A 10,909-nucleotide genomic window follows, 5' to 3' on the forward strand; every position below is an offset into this window, starting at 1 on the left:
AATGTTCAAACAGAAGGAAGAGAGCTATATGAAAAAAATTTGGCTTACAGGAATGTAGGATGAAAGCAAATGAAAGAAAACCTAAGCCATCAGAATGCCTCCTAAAGTTATGAAAAAGTTAGGGTTTACTCACCTATATATATTTTCCTATTATTATAATATTTACTGGTCTTCCTTCTGTCAAACCCTAAGCCACTTTCCCCAGGCTGCCTGGGGAGGTATAGAAAAGGAACATGCCGGGCACAAGTCATGGGAGAAAGAAAGGATGGGAGTTGGGGACAGCTTCTTCACATGGTGAAGAAGATGAGAAAGGCCACCACCAGGGAAAATGCCTCATAGCCTCTGAGAGGGCAAAGCCCAGAATGGTGCAGGAGAAGAGCTGTTGCTTCAGGGAAGGGTTCCTGGCATAACCAAGGATGAGGCTCCCAAACACAGTCCCAGTTCCAGACCCAGAACCTGCCACCCCTACTGCGGCAGCCCCAGCCCCAATAAACTCAGCTGTTGTGTTGATGTTCCTTGTAATGGTGCTGGATTGGAAGCTGAGGTCAGAAATAAGTGAGGTCAGGGGATGTGGGGCTGCCAAGCCTCTCAGGCTCCTATCTGACAGAGTTTCATGCTGATTCAGCACCCCTTTCGGGCAGTGACCGGTACAGCAGCTGAGAGGTACCCCTGATCAAGGAAGGGGTGGAGACAAACATGGAGCAGGCGGGCATTTTCAGGGGATGAGGGACTGTGACCAGGAGAGCTGTGCCCAGTGCAGAGAAGACCTAGTCATTGTAAGTCTTGCCCAATAAGTTATCTCAAATCATATTTGACACTGCTTAGAGTAGCAGAATTACATGGCCATTAAGCTTTGCTTTCTTAAAAAGATATAATAAGAGTATAAATATAAGCCATACTGAGGAGCAGTTTACTGGCTAAACAAAAGTGTAGAACACCATAAGAAATAGCAACCCAATACTAAACAGTGCTTTTCCTAATGACACTACAGACACCTCTTAATTATCATGAGGGAAAAAAATATATAAATATCTCAAAGAATGGAGGTATTAATATTAATAAAATTTCCACTGCCAGATGAAGAATTAGTCATCCATGCCTCATACACTCTCAGTATATGGACAATTCAGAATCTGAGGAGCTACATAGGAAAGGATGTGAAGAGGTTCACAGACTAGTTTGTTCTGAGAACTTTTCTCATGAAACTCTAGGAGAACAATGTGGGCCATGTTTCTTAAACACCATCCTGTTATCATTATAAGAGATAAGTGCAGAAGACTGAGTCGTGATCCATATTGCTTCCCCCCCATATGTCAAGGCATCCCTCTCATGTGGCTTATCAGGACACACTGAGAGGACGAGAGCCCGGAAGACCGGGGCTTCAGCAATGAACATCTCACCCAACCCTGTACCATCTCCTCCTTTTCAAGTTCATTCGGTATAATTTGAAAGTTTGGACAGATTTTCAGTTTGGGTGAAGCAAGCTTAGCAACAAACTTCAGTTACAACCTCAGCTGTGTCCTTTCTCCCAACATTTTAGAAACATACCAATGTCTCTGAGATGATGAGATGATGAGTAGTGCTAGAAGATCTGTTAACATAAACTATTAGAAAAGGATGATGGCATAGCCACCAAGCCTCTACATCATGTGGGTGTACTAATTATTGGACAAGTTAACTCTTCCTCTTAAATGTCTTCATCTCTAAAATGAGGATACTAATTATAAACACTTTATTGAGATGATATAGAAAGAAAGTCTAGGATATGTCAGTTAAGTAGAACAGCTGAGGGAATAATAAATTTGACAAGTTTGCCTTGTGGAGCAGGGATTGGAAGTTTGGAGTTACTAGTTTACTTCTGTACTAGGCAACATAAATAGGGCTTTATTTAATAGAGAAGAGTAAGAGCAACACGGAAGAGAAAGCATGACTCTCACACTAATACATTAGCTAGAAAGGGACATGGCTAATTCATTGTGGAAAGGTTTAGGGTGATGGGTCATAATGCTAGAGAATTAATGTGAGGTACAATTGTGAAGTGCTTCATAGCCTTGCTAAGGAATTTAAAATTTATGGTGTCCATGGAAACCCATGAAATATTTTTAATGAGCAGAGTGAGATAAACAGACCTAGGGTTATTTGATGATCTTAACAAAAGTACAGCAGTTTTCACAGAACAATGATGGCTATATTTCACTTGGTTACGTTGAAGTGAGTCAGGTCACACAAAAGTCAGTTTCAGATAGATTGTAGATCTAAATGTGAAGGGTAAACAGTGCTTTAGAAAGAAAGTATAGAATTTTATCATGGCTTTGTGGCAGGCAAATATTTCTTAGAGAGGCATAACAAAGCACTAACTATTATTGTAAAGGGAAATTTTGAAATATCAAGCTATTAAAATTAAGAACTTATTTATCAAAAGACATCAATAAGACCAAAATGACAAGCCACTAATCTTCAATATTTGTATATGACAAAAAATAAATAACCAGAAAATAAAAAGAAGTCTAAAAATCAATAACATGCAGACAACTCAATAGAAAGTAAGGTAAAAACATGCACATCGATGGCTTAAAAATTATATTCATAGATACATACATTAAAAATTTATACATATGTTCACAAAATATATGTACAAAAATGTTTATAATGTAACTATTAATCAATGTCTATCAAAAAGTATAAATTTTTATGTTTTCCTGCAATGGAATCCCAGGCAGCAGTAAGAATAAATGGTTAAGCATATTATATGTGCACATCTCACAAACAACACGCAAAGTGTGAGAAGCTTGACAAGTAGTGTACATTCTACTTGATTCCATGTCTGTGAAACACAGAGAATGATGCTAGAAATCAGCACAGTGGTTATTCTTGTGGGGTTGGGCATGATGATTGAAATGAGGAATGGTGCAAGTTCTAAGGTGCTGACAGTATTCTGCCTCTCGATCTGTTGTTAGTTACATTTGTGTTCACTCTGAAATTTAAAAATTTGCATTTAGTATTTTGTACCTTTCTGTACATATACTTGAATAAAAATTACCAAAAACAAACAAAAAAAATTAGAAGGATTTCTACTTCCAATATCATGGCTAACTACATTGTCTGAAAAGGCCTCCAATGCAAATGCCAAGATACAGGATTCATTACAGTGGTCATTTTTAAATGCAGAGCTGAGCTCATAAGAAAGCACAGAAAATATGCATGGGACAGATAAAGTCAAGGAGGAGATATTAACATAGTTAAAACCAAACTGACAAAATGTAAAGACTTTTCTGTAGGCAATATTCTGTGAATTGCAACCGAGTGCTTTCCTCACCCAGACTTCCTTGAAACATACCAACAATCCCTTGCTCTTCTAATTTTCTGACAATAGATGGGCTTGCCCTTCGCAGTCTTGATTTACATTCAACACACCATATATGGACACTCTTTACTGTCTAGTCCCATTTAAAGGCAGGTGACCATCTGTTTAATAGGCTCCCCTTGTGTATCAACTTCTGAAAAACAATAATACTCTGAAAGAGTTCTACATTGGAACTCAGGGGGGAAGGAAAAGAGCCACCCATCACCAGTCCTGGTATCCCTACTAATTTTGTGATAACCTTGGGCAAGTTACATATGGTATTTGGGTTCCAATAAGTTCATTTGTTAAATTTTGTAAGTAGACACTGATTATCTAGGCATTTTGGTGCAGGAGAACAGAGTTCAGCTCTGGGATCAGACAGACTGACAATCTGTCTCTGCTCTGGAAGAGGTAAATAAGTTAATATAAGCACACCCTAGAAACCTGGGCAGCCCTTCAAGAGATGAAATAGAGCTGTGTGCCTTAAAATGGAAAGATCTTTAAGACATATTGTTAAGTAATAATGAGCACAGCAATATAAATGGCATTTTATAAAAAGGATTATGAATAAAGAATATAGTATCAATAAAAAGATTCTGCAAGGAGCTATATAAATTAAGTTTCCTTTGTGGATTTAAAAAAGGAGACAGTATTTGGGGGGAAGTGGATTGAACAATTCACATGTGGGTTTATAACTTCCATAATTTTTATAATTATAAATTTAAATGAAATGTTTTTCAATGCTGACATAAAGTTGTAATTAAATAAAATTCAGTTCCATTTTCTATGGTAAACAGTCTGTGAAGCTACTGATTTTGGGAGTTAAAAATAAATCTAAGAGTAAAAATATTGAGATTAGTGGATTATCTAACAATGACATAACTTTTAATCAAATACATTTTACATTGATTTCTATTTATTCAGGGTTGGGTGGAGCTTGAGCGTACAATCAAGCTTGATCAAGAAGAGTTTAGGTGTGGACACAGGGAAATGAAGAAGGAGACAGCCGTGTCATTTTTCTTTGGGAAAGATGGCCGAGACAGACCAGGTGATGAATGGCCCAGAGACTGAGCAGGACACAGGACACTGTTATGGCATCTGCCTGAGACTACAGAGGCCGCCAAAAAGCACCCAGGGTGGAAGGATGTAGAAGCTTCTAAGAAGGATTGTACATTTCTAATATAGGCTCCATAAGCAACTACCACAGTGAAAGGGAAGTAGCATTAGGTAACCTCTAATGCTTTTAGTTTGTCAAATTCAGTGTAGAGTATATAACGTAAGGTATACCAGAGAGAAAAAGTTCTTAGGTAGGAGTTTTTCTGTTTTTCTTACTACAGAGATTTATTTAAGGAATCTCATTTTCCAGAAAAAAAATAACAGTCAGTTTCTCTGGTTATGAGACTGAATGAAATAACAACCCTGTGTACTAAGTGACATCACTGTAAAATAAGCCTTATTTCTTCTTATAAGTGTCCCTTTTGTCAACTGCCCACAAATGGTAGGTCGGTTTATTAAAGGACTCCTGTGAAAATAGTGCTGTCACTTTGTCTTTTGGCCTTTCATAAAACTGGCCACTTTAACTCTTTTTAAAGACATTTTTCTTTTCTTAGGTTTATTGGATCACTAATGTCCATCAGAAGTTCTTGAATTCCTATCAGTTTTGTTTTTTTTTCAACTCTGGTTGTTGTAGAAGAATCCAGAGACTATTTTCATGATGTTCAAGTAAGGAAGTTCTTTCTAAACCTTACAAGAAACTAAATAATCTCAAAAATATAAAATGTGCCAAATTCAAATAGTAATATATTACTAGCTACATCTAACTCTAAACTCTCTGGGAAGCAGTCAAAAGAAAGGCATAATCTCAAGGAAAAATAAACACCTTTAGAAATGGCAAAAGCCCTTACCAAAAAGAAATAGACAAGTTTCTTAGTATATTAGGATAACAATATGGCTGAAAATCTGAGGAACAAAGTCATCAGAATATGTACAAATTATCTAACAAATAAAATTAAAATTAAGGTGGTATACAATTTTTCATATTGTGAGAATGGAAATTCTGGGAGTATATATATATATATATATATATATATATATATATATATATATATATTTAGTGAGACAGACAGGCAGACAGGGACAAATAGACAGGAAGAGAGAGAGATGAGAAGTATCCAATCATGTATGTGGCACTTTAGTTGTTCATTGATTGCTTTCTCATATGTGCTTTGACTGGAGGGCTCCAGATGAGCCAGTGACCCCTTGCTCAAGCCAGAGACGTTGGGGTCATGTCAATGATCCTATGCTCAAGTTGGTGAGCCTGCACTCAAGTTGGGGACCTCGGGGTTTTCAATGTGGGCCCTCAGTGTCCCAGGCTGATGCTCTATCTACTGTGCCACTGCCTGGTCAGGTTGAATGCACAATTTAAACACAAGTAAGGGGCAATTTATTGATACTATATATCAAAATTAAGGTATGCAATATTTTAATTGCTATTAAACATTAAATATTCTCAAGTATATCATGAGCAAACAAACATAGAAGTTAGCATCAGATCTGTATGAGTAGGTAAGACTTTTACTGAAACCTTAAGAAGAAGTAGTGATCAATAAGTGGGTGGCAAAAACTCAGAGTGCTCTTGATACCTGCATGTTTCTTTAAATTTTCCAGCCTCTGTTGCAGGTATATTAGTGTCATGTGACTGAATTGTAACCAGTGAAGAATGGGCAAAAATGATGTATATTATTTTCATCATTATTGCAAAACCCCTGCTCAATTGCTCATTTCCTATCTACAGTGATTCTGGAGACTACATGTTGACAGCATCATGAGCTGAAAGGACCTTAAATCCCTGGACTTAGGGTACAGTCCCCAAGGAAAGCCAGCTAACTCACACTGACTAGACTGACACCAAGAATAAACCTTTATTCTTTCATGGAACTGAGATTTTGAGGTTTATTTTAAGTATTATAAGATAGCCTAAAGCAGTGCTTCTGAAATTTTGGAGGGCATAAAATTCTCTGAAGATCTTGTTAAAACACAGGTCCCTGGGTGATTCAAACAGAGATTCTGATTCATTGGAATGAGGGTTGGGAAACTGAGTTTCTATTTCTAATGAACTCTCAGCTAACTGGCTAGGACACTTTCTGTAGTTTAAGGAACAACCTGTTTACCCTACTGAGCCTTCACTCAGTATGTAGTATCTACGTAGATGTTTTTTACTGTTGAAAAAACAAAAGCAAACAAACAATATAAATATTAGAAAGGATTGACAAAGTTACTCATGACATTTCATTTTTCACAACCTCCATTCAGGGAAATCTGCATGCAACAAACAAACGAATACAAGTGTACATGCATCACACCACTCGTTTCTTTTATTCCTGCCCCAGCACTTACCTCTTTCTCTATGCTCTGGGAGGATTAAGGACTATAGTCTTGAGACTCAGAAATCTTTAGACAAGAGCTTAAGTCAGTGAACAGAGACAATGGTGCAGACCCCCTCAGGTTTGATGTGTTCATCTCTGAAGGGTCCCTTACCTCTAAAAGGTCTCTGACTTACTGGTCAGAGAGAATCATATCTCTTTATGAATGTGCTGCTCTTTTAAAAAAGAGAGTGTTGACCCTGGCTGGTTGGCTCAGTGGTAGAGCGTCGGCCTGGCGTGCAGAAGTCCCGGGTTCGATTCCCGGCCAGGGCACATAGGAGAAGCGCCCATCTGCTTCTCCACCCCTCTCCCTCTCCTTCCTCTCTGTCTCTCTCTTCCCCTCCCGCAGCCGAGGCTCCATTGGAGCAAAGATGGCCCGGGCGCTGGGGATGGCTCCTTGGCCTCTGCCCGGCGCTGGAGTGGCTCTGGTCGCAACAGAGCAACGCCCCGGAGGGGCAGAGCATCGCCCCCTGGTGGGCAGAGCGTCGCCCCCTGGTGGGCGTGCCGGGTGGATCCCGGTGGGGCGCACACGGGAGTCTGTCTGACTGTCTCTCCCGGTTTCCAGCTTCAGAAAAATAGAAAAAAAAAAAAAAAAGAGAGAGAATGTCTACATATAGATACACAAACCTCAAACAAGGCTCCAAGCCCTGAAGTGGCCTGAGGGTTCTCTATGCTGAATCTCAAAAAGTGTAGTGTTGAATAGGTACACAAAAGGGTACATCAAGTATGATTTCATTTATATAAAAATCATGAAACAAGCAAAAGAAATCTATAGGGACTATAGTCTGAACAGGGAATAACTTTGGGTACTTTTGTGATTCTGGGTAATTTTCTAGTACTTGTTTTTAGTAGTAGTTGATGGTTGGAAGACAGTGAAAAGGTGATATTAAGTATTTTAACTTAAATTTGTTGTATTTTAGATTTAACAAATTAAAATAAAGGAAAATATGTGAATCTGAGTAAATAACTTGATTAAGCGTTAGGTTTTTTTTGAGTACTCAGAAAATTTCACTAAAATTTAAATTTCATAATAATAATATTAATAATTTTATTAGCAATCATTTTGTTGATTCTAACAGTGATAGAATCAACCTTTAAAATAGAAATGACAAAGTTAAAAAAAAATTGCCTGACCTGTGGTGGCGCAGTGGATAAAGTGTCCACTGCACTTGCCTGGTCAAGGTACATATGAGAAGCAACTACTATGAGTTGATGCTTCCTGCTCCTAACCCCCTTTCTCTTTCTTTCTCTCTCTCTCTCCTCTCTCTAAAATCAATAAATAAAATCCTAAAAAAAAAATAACCACTTAACATATATGATAAAGTGAAATAAAATTTCAGAACAGCAGCATTATTCCTGTCTATTGTACAACAGCATTTCTAGTGAGATTTCCTGTTTTTGAGAGAAATAATTGTCATGCAAGACTCAAAGTCTACTGAGAGGAGACAAATGAATTTTACAGGTTGTTCAGTGCCTGCTTTTGAGCCTCAACTTCTTCAAATAAATATCATCAATTCTACCTAAAGGTGATCAAAATTATTAGACTGGATCAAGATGGACCTAAATGACTGAAGCTGAGTAACAGAAAGAACAAGAAGGGCTCCAGATATAATCTCCAACAACACAGAAATTCAGGTGTCAAGGTTCAGCATAAGCTTAGTCACACTCACACCCTTGCCTGTGCACAGGCTGTTGTCTGAGTAAATCTAGAGATGTCTGATTTGAAAAGCGCAGGGTGGTGAAACTCATATCTGCAGTAATGATTCAGGTTCCCCATTATAAAAGGACTCTGCAAATCAGGAACAAAAACTCTTTAAAAACAAGTCAAAAAGCATAAAAAATAATGAACAAAATAGAATATGCATGGACTTTTTTTTTTTCTTAAGTTGGAAACGGGGAGGCGGTCAGACAGACTCCCGCATGCGCCCAACTGGGATCCACCCCGGGGGAAATGCTCTGCCCATCCGGGCCGTTGCTCTGTTGCATCCAGACCCATTCTAGCACCTGAGGCTGAGACCACAGAGCCATCCTCAGTGCCCGGGCAAACTTTGCTCCAATGGAGCCTCGGCTGCGGAAGGGGAAGAGAGAGACAGAGAGGAAGGAGAGGGGGAGGGGTAGAGAAGCAGATGGGCACGTCTCCTGTGTGCCCTGATCAGGAATCGAACCCGGGACTCCTGCACGCCAGGCTGACGCTCTACCACTGAGCCAACCGGCCAGGGCTGGACTTTTAAAATCTTTTAAATCTTCCTTTTTCTCTGTGTTTCATTTTAAATAGTTTCTATGGCTATATCTTCATATAAGAGGCCTAACTACTTTCATGATGAAGCATTTGAAGATTGCAACTAGAGCATGGACTTCCAATCCTAACCAGAATAAAGTAACTAGAAACAAACTTAACCTTCCACCTGAAACAACCCAAAATGGACAAAATATATGAAACAATGCCCAAGATACTAAACATCACACAACAAAGGGTCCATAACTAATACAGTGAACCTGTTGGTGGCCCCAGCTTACTCCTTTTGGAGAGCGTCCATGCTGTTGTGCTGAGAGGAGGAAGTGAGCTGGACCCCGGATGAAGAGCCTGACAGGAAGGTGGGGCTGAGAAACAGAGATCAGGTGGTTGGAATCCTGAGGATAGAGCATCAGAGAGGAGAGTGCTGGGAAACAGAACTCCAGAGAGCGGCAGTGCTCCCCCTTTGGTGGTTTCCTCACGTGTACTTAAAGACACCTTCATTCCTAGGTAAGTGATGTCACCTTTACTCTGGCTTTTTGAGATATCTTTTTTTCTTTTTATCACTGTATTAAATTTGATTTAATACAGTAGTTTTCTTATGTTCTTAAGCTTGAGTTTCATTGAACATTTTTTATAATAATTTCTCCAAATATTTGTTCTGTCTCCTATCTCCCTACTCTTACTGCTCCTATTATGTGTATTTTTGGATACTTGAAGTTGCCCCACAGCTCACTGATGCTGTTTGTTTGTTTATTTATTTATTTATTTATGTCAAGACTTATTTTAGATTGTTTCTACTACTATGTCTTTAAGTTCACCATATTTTTCTTTCTTTCTCAATATATAATCCACCATTAATTCCATTTTATGAATTTTTCTTCTCGCATGATGTTTTTCATCTCTAGAAGTTTGATTTAGGTCTTTTATGTATCTCCTGTGCCTCTCATTGATTTCTGAACATATGAATGTGTTATAATAAAAGTTGCAGGGTTTTTTTGTTTGTTTGTTTGTTTTTGTATTTTTCCGAAGCTAGAAACCGGGAGAGACAGTCAGACAGACTCCCGCATGCGCCCGACCGGGATCCACCCAGCACGCCCACCAGGGGCGACGCTCTGCCCCTCTGAGGCTTCGCTCTGCAGTGACCAGAGCCACTCTAGCGCCTGGGGCAGAGGCCAAGGAGCCATCCCCAGCGCCCACGCCATCTTTGCTCCAATGGAGCCTCGGCTGCGGGAGGGGAAGAGAGAGACAGAGAGGAAGGAGAGGGGGAGGGGTGGAGAAGCAAATGGGCGCTTCTCCTGTGTGCCCTGGCCGGGAATCGAACCCGGGACTTCTACACGCCAGGCTGACGCTCTACCACTGAACCAACCGGCCAGGGCTTAAGTTGCAGTTTTTATATTTTAATTGTACCATTTGTACCAGTTCCCGGTCAGTTTCATTTGATTGACTTTAGTTGTCATAGAGGTTGTATTTTCTTGCTTATTTGTTTATCCAGTAATTATAGATTGAATATATCTGTAAAATCCACATGTCTCCTCTCAGTAAACAAATTGGCTAAACCTAATCAGGAAGCCAGAGGACAAGATGCAGTTCATAGAAATTAACCTCTTCATGGTACAGAGAAGAGCAGAAAAGGGTGGAAATCAGATCTGGAGAAGCAAATAACGGCTATCCAGAATAATTCACCCGTTTTGCTCTATTCTTTAAATTATTTTGATCAAGTAAAGTATTTGGCTGGACAGAGTCTCAAGAACTACAATATCATACAGTCATGCTCCCACCTAAAATCTCAAATACTACCCTCCACCAGTGTTTTTCAAACAAGGTGGGGTAGGGAAAATGATAAAAAACCAACATGATAATGAACTGTTTTCGCCTCTTTTACATCTTATTCCTGGCCTAAATTGATAA

The 10,909-nt window shown here is 39.2% G+C and overlaps 1 pseudogene; it reads right to left on the reverse strand.

The window, feature by feature from the left end:
* Positions 1-287: 287 nt before the first annotated feature.
* LOC136393052 (ATP synthase F(0) complex subunit C2, mitochondrial pseudogene) lies at positions 288-759 on the reverse strand (annotated as a pseudogene).
* Positions 760-10,909: the final 10,150 nt, after the last annotated feature.

The sequence above is a fragment of the Saccopteryx leptura genome, chromosome 2 (genome assembly GCF_036850995.1).
Source record: "Saccopteryx leptura isolate mSacLep1 chromosome 2, mSacLep1_pri_phased_curated, whole genome shotgun sequence".
NCBI lineage: Eukaryota > Metazoa > Chordata > Mammalia > Chiroptera > Emballonuridae > Saccopteryx > Saccopteryx leptura.